Consider the following 11,069-nt stretch of genomic DNA (forward strand, 5'->3'; position numbering starts at 1 on the left):
GGAGTGTGGAGACCTCTGGACAGAAATGTACCACAAATGCCCCACATGCTGTTGGTGACCAGAAGAGGATCCTAACCTCGCCCAGGAGCTAGGCCATAGAAAGTTTCCACAGCCTTGAAGTAGGGCTCAGAGGAGGTGCGAGTCTGGCTGCTATGGAGCCCAAGTCAAAGCCACGGGGTCAACCAAGCCTGCTTGGACTGAGTACCATGGCACCATCCCTCCCTGGGCCTCCGTTGACAAAGAAGCCTGTCTGACACAGGAGTTCCTCGAGAACAAGAAGAGGCTACACCTAACTAATATATTATATTCCTTTAGCTTTTTGTTTGTTGTCTTGAGATAGGGTCTCATCTGTCCTAAGCCAGCCTTAAACTCCTGCTAAGGCTGACTTTGTACTCCTGCTCCTTCTGCTTCTGTCCTCGAAAGCGGGCGGGTAATTACAGCTGTTCAGCACTGTCTTAATCACTGCTCCATTGCTGTGAAGAGACACCATAACCAAGACAACTCTTACAAAAGAAAGCATTTCAGTGGGAACTTGCTGATTGCTTCTGAGGTTTAGTCCATTAGCATCACGGTGGGGAGGGAGCGTGGCGGCCGGTGTGGTGCTGGAGCAGTCGAGAGGAGAGCTACATCCTGATCTACAGGCTGAGAGAGAGACAGAGACAGGGCTGAGAAACTGGGCCTGGCCTGGGCTTTTGAAACCTCAGAGCCCACCCTAGTGACACACTTCCTCCAGCAAGGCCACACCTCCTAATCCTTCTAATCCTTTCAAAGAGTTCCACCCCCTAGTAACCCAGCATTCAAATAGATGGGCCTATGGGGGCCATTCTCATTCAAACCAACACAAATATCATAGTGTGTGTGTGTGTGTGTGTGTGTTAGTGAGAACTGAACACAAGATTTGTGTGTGGTAGACAAGCATTCTATCAGCCATCTTTTTTTTTTTTTTTTTAAATTTTCCTTTGTTTTTGGGTTTTTAGAGATAGGTGTCATGGGCCCAGGCTGGCCTGGAAATCTTGCAGCAAAGGCTGATCTTGAACTCCTGATGGATCTCGCTCTGTAGACCAGGCTGGACTCGACTCACAGAGATTTGCCTGGCTGTGCCTCCCGAGTGCTGGGATCAAAGGCGTGCGCCACCACCACCCGGCTGCTTCTTTTCTTTTTCTTTTTTCTTTTTTTTTTTTTTGCTGATTCTTTTCCTTCTCCCTTCAAACTCTTGGGAGTACACACTTGCAACACCACCTGTTGGCCTGCAACGCTCTAGGTAATCCAGGATGGCCTCGAACTTTCCATCCTCCTGCTTCAGCTTCCTGAGCACTGGGATGAAAACTACATTTGGTAGCCGGGCGGTGGTGGCGCACGCCTTTAATCCCAGCACTCGGGAGGCAGAGCCAGGCGGATCTCTGTGAGTTCGAGGCCAGCCTGGACTGCCAAGTGAGTTCCAGGAAAGGCGCAAAGCTACACAGAGAAACCCTGTCTCGAAAAACAAAAAACAAAACAAAAAACAAAAAAAAAAAAACAACAAAAAAAAACTACATTTGGCTTTAGTGTTTTTTGTTTGTTTGTTTTTTGTTTTTTTTTTATTTTGCAATACAATTCAGCCATGGATTCCCTTGTTCTCCCCCCAGCCCACCCGGCTTTAGTGTTTTTAAGACCAGTCATGGTGTCAAACCCTAGTACTCAGGCAGAAGCAGGCAGGTCTCTGACTCTGAGGCCAGCCTAGTCTGCTGTCAAGTTTCAAACTCAGGACAAACATCTGAGGTGCCTATTTAACATATCCAAGAGGATCTGGCTGAGTTTTCCCAGCATCCCTCAGTTACAGAGTACACATACCTCTTAGATAGCTGGCATACCCCCACTCTCTACCCTGAACTCCACAGCCCAGGGCCTGGGCTGCCCTCCTCCAGAGGCTCTTCCCTATATAGTCCAGACATTTTGGTTACCCACCCTTTGTTTGTATCTTTGGGCCTCCTGGCTGCTGCACCTGGTTCCCCTCTCTCCCTTCTCTCTTCCCCTCCCCCCTCCCTCCCACATAGCCCAGCTCAGTCTGGTCATGTCCACTCTGGACTCTCCCAGATGTCCCTGCCTCTACCTACGCTCTCCCTTTTATCTACAATAAACTTTCTGCTCCACCATCCCTAGGAGCAGTCATGTCCTTTCTTTACCCTTTTATTTATTTTCTTCATCCATCTGCATAGAGTTGTAGGCCAGTAAGGGCAACAGAGTGAGTCAGGGTTTCCAATTAAAAAAAAGTATTTAACCAGGTAGTGGTGGGGCACACCTTTAATTCCAGCACTCAGGAGGCAGAGGCAGGCAGATCTCTGAGTTCAAGGCCAGCCTGGTCTACAGTGAGTTCTAGGACAGCCCCATATGGAAAAACATGACAAAAAAGTATTTAAGGGCCAGCAAGATGGTTTAGTGGGTAAGAGCATTTATTGATAAACCTGACAAGCCAAGTTTGATCCCCTGGACCCAGATGGTGGAAGAAGTGACTCTGACTTTCAGAAAGCTGTCCTCTGTCCGGAACATACACAGGCCATGGTATTCAGGAACATACACATGCAACACACACACACACACACACACACACACACACACTGTATTTGTAAAAGAAAACATGCTATGGTCGGCAGCCCTAACTTATTTATGTTTAAAAGAATGCTAACCCTGACTTATTTATGCTTTTTAAAATGCTAACTTGGCCGGGCGGTGGTGGCACACGCCTTTAATCCCAGCACTCGGGAGGCAGAGGCAGGCGGATCTCTGTGAGTTCAAGGCCAGCCTGGTCTACAAAGCGAGTTCCAGGAAAGGCGCAAAACTACACAGAGAAACCCTGTCTCGAAAAACCAAATAAATAAATAAATAAATAAATAAATAAATAAATAAATAAATAAATAAAAAATAAAATAAAATGCTAACTTGTACAAAGGGAATAATAAGTAATTCTAAGAAAATTAAGTCAGTGAGTTAAAAACTCTTAAACTTTTATCTGAATCAAATGGCCCAAGACTATAATCCCAGTGACTCAGGAGGTTGAGGCAAGAGAATAATAAGTTTATGGCCAAAGAGAAGAAGTTTAGTGATATTCTGTGTCAAATAAAATGTTAAAAAAAGGCCTGGGCAGTGAGTTGCAAGACAGCCAGAGCTATTACACAGAATCCCTGTCTTGAAAAACAAAACAAACTGAAAAAAGCTGGACATGTTGATGTGGAAGAAATAAGGACCTGACCACTCCTAGGTACGGTTGAGGAGGTTTTTCTTGTAGATATGAGGGAGAGTACAGCCAGAGGCATCTGGAAGGGTCCAGACTGAACCAGGCCATGAGATGGGGGCAGGGGCAGAGCAGAAGAGGAAGAGAGTGCGGGACAAGGGAAGGGATCTGGAGAGGGAGAAGAATCAAATGGCCAAGAGACTAAGGACCAAGAGGCCAAGAGAGCACTTGGCCAAATGCCTGGGCTATACAGGAATGGGAAGCTCAGGGGCTGGAGACAGTTAGGGTAGAGAGCGGGGGAGGGGGGGGTGAGAAGCTGAGAGGAGCTATGTTTTGTAACAGGTACTTGCTATGCTGAGAGAGCCAGGGAGCCAGTTTTATGAATTACTGCTTGGAGACCCTCCCCACCCCCCAGGATACGGGGGCGGGGCAGCAATTCACAACCCAGACGCTGCAGTCACGTGCAGAGTTTATTATAATAGAGAGATGAAGAGAAAGATAGAAGATAGAAGAGAAAGAGAGAAAGAGAAAGAGAAAGAGAAAGAGAGAGAGAGAGAGAGAGAGAGAGAGAGAGCGAGCACCCCTCCTGGGAGGAAGGCGGAAGACAGAGAGAGGAAGGGGAGGAGTTTTTCCTTAGAATGAGGCTTTTATGTCAGGATGCAGGGCGGCAGCAAGGGGTGGGATTTCAAGGGGCGATCAGCATATTAACTAACAGCCAGCATCTGCTTTGATCTTTAGCAGGCACCTCATTTAGTTATTTGTCCTGAGTTTCTTTGGGATCTAGCAGGTGTATACCTGTAATCCCAGCATTTAGTAGGTTGAGAGAGGATGATCATGGTCCCCTTCAAAGACATAGCAAGTTAGAGACCAGTCTGGGCTACATGAAATTCTGTGTCAAAAAAATATAAAGGGCTGAGGATACAGTATAGTGGTCAAACATTAACACTTACCCTTGTCTTAGTGAGGCCTTGTCTAAAAACAAAATCCAGAAAGAAAAAAGAAGCAATATTAGCAATAGGTTTGTATGGACAGGGTTTTACTCCCCTCTCCAGTGTTTTTATTTCAGTTTCCTCCTTTGCACTATGGCAAACAGTGTTCCTCTAGTATGGTGGCTCGTGCCTGTAATTCTAGCACTTGGGGAGGCCAAGGCAGGAGAAGTGAGAGGCCAGTCTGGACTTCTACTGAGTACCAGGGCAGCCTGGGCAGTCTCAAGAAACAAAACAAGCAGCTGTAAGACTCTGGAACCTGCAGCTTGATGCTCCGCTTCGCTAGCGGCTCACAGGCAGCTGGAGTCGCTGTGCCTTTGTTCTGTGCGCCCAAGTCGGCTGTTTCAGAGCCTTGGACCACCCTGCTCCGGTAGATGCCCTTGGTCCTTGAGTCCTCCTTGGGGCGTCAGGGAGGCGGCTTTGGGGCCTGGGCTTCGGCTGAGCGCTGGAGGAGGAGCAGCATCAGTGGCACACGGTTCTCAGCTGGAATCCATCAGGCCTGGAAGACTGGGGGGCGCGGCGCGGGGGGGGGGGGGGGGGGACTTAGACATCCTGGGAAGGTCAGGCGAGAGGATACTTCCTGGAGATAGGCCCTAGGAGGCAAGATCTTCCGTAATCAAATCCAGGTGTGGAAAGTACCTCTGAGAAGGGTAAGGTTGTCATTGTGCCAGCCAGCTACCTGGGACAGGAATAGGGCATTTCCACGTCCCAATTCAAGGTCACCCGTGAGAGTCCACGGAGGAAGAGCAGGCTTGCACACAACAAGGTGTGGTACCTGGAGTGGGCTTATTACTTCCGGGTGGGCAGAAAAAGATGACGGAGTTACTCCTTAAGGAAGCATCAGAGTGAATGGAGTCTCCACTCTGTGTCCTTCACTTGCCCCGCTGAGAGGTCCCCCAAAGGCAGTCACACTGGATTCTAAACCACAGAAGCCAGCAGCCTAGCGCTCTGAAAATCAGCCTGCTTCTAGAGGAGCCAAGCCCAGCCTGCCCAGACAGCACTGCAGTAAATAGGTTACATTTCTTGGAAGGGACAGGAATAAGGCCCGGTTACCAGTTCCTGCTTTTGTACAACACTGTTCTCTTAGCATAACAGCCATTGCCAGCTTTTTATTTATTTATTTATTTATTTATTTATTTATTTATTTATTTATTTATTTAGTGTTTGGGGTTTGTTTCTCTGTGTAGCCCTGACTGTCCTGGAACTCTCTGTACAGCAGGCTGGTCTCTAACTCACAGAGATCCACCTGCTTCTGCCTCTCAAATGCTGGGACTAAAGTGTGCACCACCATGCCTGCCTGGACCACTTTTTTTTTCCCCCAGATACAATTTCTCTGTGTAGCCTTTGCTATCCTGGAACTCACTCTGTACACCAGGGTGCCCTCGAACTCACAGAGCTCTGCCTGCCTCTGCCACCTGAGTGCTGGGATTAAAGATGTGTGGTGCCATCACTTGGCTAAAGAACTACTTTTATCAGTTTGTATGGGCACATGAGTGCAGGTGGCCACACAGGCGGGATGAGTTGGGTCCCCCAGGAGCTGGTATTACAGGAAGTTGTTACTGAGACTCAAACGCCGGACCTCTGGAAGAGCAGTACACACTCTTAACTGCTGAGTCATCCCTGCAGCCCCCGTGTGTCCGGTTTTTGAGACAGGGTCTCACTACATAATATTGGCTGGCTTGGAACTCACCAGGCAGACCAGGCTGGCCTTGAATTCATAGAGATCCACCTGCCTCTGCCTCCCAAGAGCTAGGAGTAAAGGCATGTGCCACCACTGCCTGACACTATTGCCACCTAGATCAGAGCAGCTATGACAGTTCCCCAGAGACCCTCAAGATTGTGCCTATGATACTCCCTCCCTGAAAGAGTGGTTGCAGAGGGTGATCAGCCCTTCCCCGAGATCTCAGCCTCTCCCTCCAGCACCTTCCTGTCAGCTCTTTTGTTTCTTTGGTTTTTGGTTTTTCAAGACAGGGTTTCTCTGTGTAGCCCCTCCCTGGCTGTCCTGGAACTTCCTCTATAGCTCAGGCTGGCCTCAAACTCAGAGATCTGCCTGCCTCGGCCTCCCGAGTGCTGGGATTAAACATGTGCATCGCCACCACCTGGCATCTGTCAGCTGTTGATAATTCTGACTCAGGTGCATTGGTCTCCTTGCCTCAGAAGGTAGAATGTGTGGACGAGAAGGTTAACGAGGTGAAGCATTTCACCTGTGCAGCTGGGAAGTCGTCATCAATGCTGGGGGTGGGGGGTTATTTCTGTAATGAAGCTGTTTTGGGGTCAAAACAGGTTGGACTGTGGTAGAATTGTTATTTCAGCCTGTCATTGGTGCTTCCTTAGGGCAAGTAAACTTTGTTTTTGTCTCTCAGGAAAGTTCCCACAACAATGTCCTCCCAACACACTGTAGTGTGACTTGGGTCCATGAATAAGGAAAGGAGGAGAAGGCAGAACCCATGCGGCCAGCAGTAGACAGGTATGCTTACCATGTCTTCCTTCCCTGCTTGTTTTTGTTCTTAGGCTCTACTGAGACATGGTATGTGTACGCACACACATGTTCAAGCACATGTGGAGGCCTGCCTGAGGTCAGTCTTGGGTACCATTCCTCAGGTGCCATCCACTTATGTCTGATTGTTGTTTTTCTTTTGTGTGTGGTTTTCCAGACAGGGTTTCTTGTGTATTATCCCTGGCTGTCCTGGAACTCACTGTGTAGACCAAGCTGGCCTCAAACTCAGAGGTCCCATTCTGTGCCTCCCGAGTGGTCCCATCTTATTTTTAATTTACATTTATTTATTTTGTATGTATAGACATGTGGAGGTCAGAAGACAATTTGTAGGAGTCAGTTCTTCTCTTCTATTACATGGGTCCCCGAAACTGAACTCAGGTCATAAATGTCTGTTAGCAGTTGCCGTTACCCCCTGAGCCATATTGCCCGCCCTCCTTGTTTTTGAGACAGGTCTCTCACTGGGATCTGAAGCTTGCTGATCAGGCTAAGCTGGCTGGTCATTAAGGGCCAGGGATCCACCAGTCTCTACCTTCCCAACTGCTGAAATTACAGCGGGCACCCTAGTGTCTGGCCGTTTACTTCTCACGCGGTTTTGAGGCTTGAACTCGGTCCCCGTGTTAGCAGAGCAAGCAAGCATTTTACTGACTAAGCTGTCCCCCCAGGCTCCCCTCCTACTTTTTTGTAAAGACATTTTTGTAAAGTCACTGGATTTAAGGGCTGACCTAAATTCATGATGTCTTCTCAAGACCCTTAATTATATATGTGTATATACGTGTGTGTATGTATATATATATTTTCTTAATTATATCTGCAAAGCCTGTTATCTCAAACCAGACTGCATGTCTGGGTGGACATGACATTTTGAGCAAGACTGTTCAAACTGCTGTATTGCATGACACACTTTTTCAAATGAAAATTGAGAAACCATTTTGGAGGCTGTAGGAACTGGAGAGGAAGCCATCACTTGGGGCCAGTGTGGGTATGGACCAGGACTAGTGTGGGTATGGACCAGTGTGGGTATGGGCCGTGGTGGCTGAGAGCAACAGAGACAGGCTGAGGGATGAGCTGCCTGCCTCCTCTGTGATATTATGATCCATCCAAGTAGGACTGGTGAAGGTGATTCATCACATTTAAAACAAATTTTATTTATTATTATTGTGTATTTGCACAGTGTGTGGGGTGTGTGTGCATGTGCTACAGTGCTTGTGTGGAGTCAGAGGACAATCTGTGTCAGTCGGCTCTCTCCATCCACCATGTGGGTCCTACAGATCAAACTCAGGTGGTCAGGCTTGGAAACAAAGGAAGCCATTCCACCAATCCCTCCTTTTTCTTTGTAAGAAGAAAAAAGAAAAATGAGAGAGAGGTCCTGGGATGCAGCTCAGTAGTAGAGCACATGCATGCACAAGGTCCTGGGTTCAGTCTCCAGCACACCTCCCACAAGTGAGGACAATGGTCTTGAATAGATTTTCTCCAAAGAACATAAGAAAATCTTCAACCACCATATGTAGCATGTTCCATTTCATTAGTTATTGGAACTGCCAATCAAAACTATTATGGTAGGGATTGAAGAGATGGCTCAGCAGTTTAGAATACTTCCTGTTCTCCCAGAGGGACCCAGGTTTCCTCCAACACCCACATTTGGTTTCTAGACATTAAGATTCAATGCTTTCTTCTGGTCTCCAAGGGCACCAGACACACGCATGGTCCACAGACATATATGTAGGAAAAACACTCATAAAATAAATGTATCTTAAAATCAAAACATTATAGTAGATCGCAGACTGGGGAGGTGGCTCAGGAGGAGCTCATTCAAGTGCCTGGTCTATACATGGCCCTGTGTTTGATGCTCACCCTGAGAAGAGGGAGAGAGAAGGGGGGATTATATAATTCTCACCTACTGGAACAGCTATTATGAAAAACACAAAAATTGCCAAGTGGTGGTGGTGGTGGTGGTGGTGGTGGTGGTGGTGGTGGTGGTGCACGCCTTTAATCCCAGCACTCAGGGGGCAGGGGCAGGCGGATCTCTGTGAGTTCAAGGCCAGCCTGGTCTAAAGAGCAAGTTCCAGAACAGGCTCCAAAGCTACACAGAGAAACCCTTATCTCAAAAAACCAATACTACTACTACTACTACTACTACTAAATAACAATTATCATGGCACCAACAATTCTCCTCTTAGATATTAGAAATGAAAAATATAGCAAAATGTAATATCACATATTGTAATCCCAGAATTTGGTAGGCTGAGGTAGGAGGATTGCTGTGATTTTAAGGCAAGCCTGGACTAAATAGTAAGATACTGTCTAAAAATTACCCTCTCCCCCCAAAAAAACCCCCAAATTGATAAAGAAAAATATATCCTGACAAAAACTTGCATGCAGAGTGGGCATCGTGGCATACACGCCTTTAATCCCAGCACTGGGAGGCAGAGGCAGGCGGATCTGTGAGTTCCAGGCCAGCCTGGGCTACACAGTGAGAACTGAACCAAAAATAAAACAAGAACTTGTATTTAAATGGTTATAGTGATATCATCACTACAGCCAGAAGGCAAAAACAATACAAATACTCTTGAATGACATTCCACTGTTCTGTGACCCCACTTTTATTCAGTCATTAAAAGTAAAATTCAGCCGGGCGGTGGTGGCGCACGCCTTTAATCCCAGCACTCGGGAGGCAGAGCCAGGAGGATCTCTGTGAGTTCGAGGCCAGCCTGGACTACCAAGTGAGTCCCAGAAAAGGCGCAAAGCTACACAGAGAAACCCTGTCTCGAAAAAACAAAAACAAAAACAAAACAAAACAAAAAAAAAAAAAATAAAAGTAAAATTCTGACATATGCTGTGACATGTAAGAATCTTTAAAACATCATGCTAACTGAAATAAGCCAGGCACATATTTTCATGGTCCTGCTCATCTGGGGTACCCAGGGCTAGCAAAATCATGAATGATTGTAGCTAGATGTTGTGGGGAGGGGCAGCAAGTGTTGGTTACTTTTTATTTTTACTTATTTATTGCTACCATGTGGGTCCTGGAGACTGAACTCAGATTGTCAGGCTTAAGAGCAGGCATCTTTACCTGATGAGCAATATTGCTGGCCCTGGAGTTATTTTTTTCTTATTAAGATTTTTGTTTTTGAAACAGGGTCCCTCTCTGTAGCCCTGGTTGGCAAGGAACTCTCTTTGTAGACCAACCTGGCCTTGAACTCACAGGGATCTGCCTGTCTGTCTGTTTCCGGAATACTGGGATTAAAGGTGTTGAGCAAACACACCTACTCTTAAAAATTTTATCACTCATTTGTTTGTCTCTGTGTGTGTGTGTGTGTGTGTGTGTGTGTGTGTGTGTGTGTGTGTGGTGTGTACCCTCAGAAGCCAGAAGAAATGTTGGATATCCTAGAGCTAAAGTTACAGGTAATTATGAGGAAATAAGCTAGAGTCCTCTGGAAGAGCAGCACACGTTCTTAATTGCTGAACCATCTCTCCAGCCTTGGACTACTTTTTGTTTTGTTTTGTTTTCTGAGACAGGGTTTCTCTGTGTAGCTCTGCCTGTCCCGGAACTCACTCTGTAGACCAGGCTGTCCTGAAACTCACAGAGATCCGCCTGCCTCTGCCTCCTGAGTGCTGGGATCAAAGGTGTGCAACACTATGCCCAACTCTGGAATTACTTTTCAATGAATACATTTTCTATTTGGGATGTTGTTAAAAAGGTCTGGAAATAGGTAGTGGTGATGGTTGTATAACATTGTGAATATACTTAATACTACTGAATTATAGAATTAAGATGATAAATTCTGTTTTCTATATATTTTACCATGAAAAACCTACACTAAATTACCATTTATTATTTAGCATCGTAACAAAAATTCAAAAGTATCACAACTCCCTCTATTGGAGAAGCTGTAGACAAGCAGGCCCATTCATACTCTGCTAGTGGGGACTAAAAGGACTCTTGTATTGCTAATAAATGCTTGTTTTTGCTTACTTGATGATCTGCCTCCTTGGAGATGAAAATATAGCTTGGTGGTGGTGGTGGTGTATACCTTTAGTCCCAGCACTCAGGAGGCAGAGGCAGGTGGATCTCTGTGAGTTCGAGGCCAGCCTGGTGTACAGAGAGAGTTCCAGGACAGCCAGAGCTACACAGAGAAACCCTGTCTGGGGGTCGGTCGGTGGGTCGGGGGAGAAAAGAAAAAAGATGAAAACACATGTGCACTTGGTTATCCCTTCCAGTGTTTGCCTTCTTCTTTCTTCTTCCTGTGCTAAAGACCAGACCTCTGACCTCACGCACACCGGAGGTGCTGCCTGGAGTTTCAGCTTCCAAAGCTGTGATCTAAACAAATGTCATCACAGTGAGGTTTTTTTGAGTATCTTATTATACGAAAGGAACAGG

The sequence above is a fragment of the Peromyscus eremicus genome, chromosome 8a, assembly GCF_949786415.1.
Source record: "Peromyscus eremicus chromosome 8a, PerEre_H2_v1, whole genome shotgun sequence".
NCBI lineage: Eukaryota > Metazoa > Chordata > Mammalia > Rodentia > Cricetidae > Peromyscus > Peromyscus eremicus.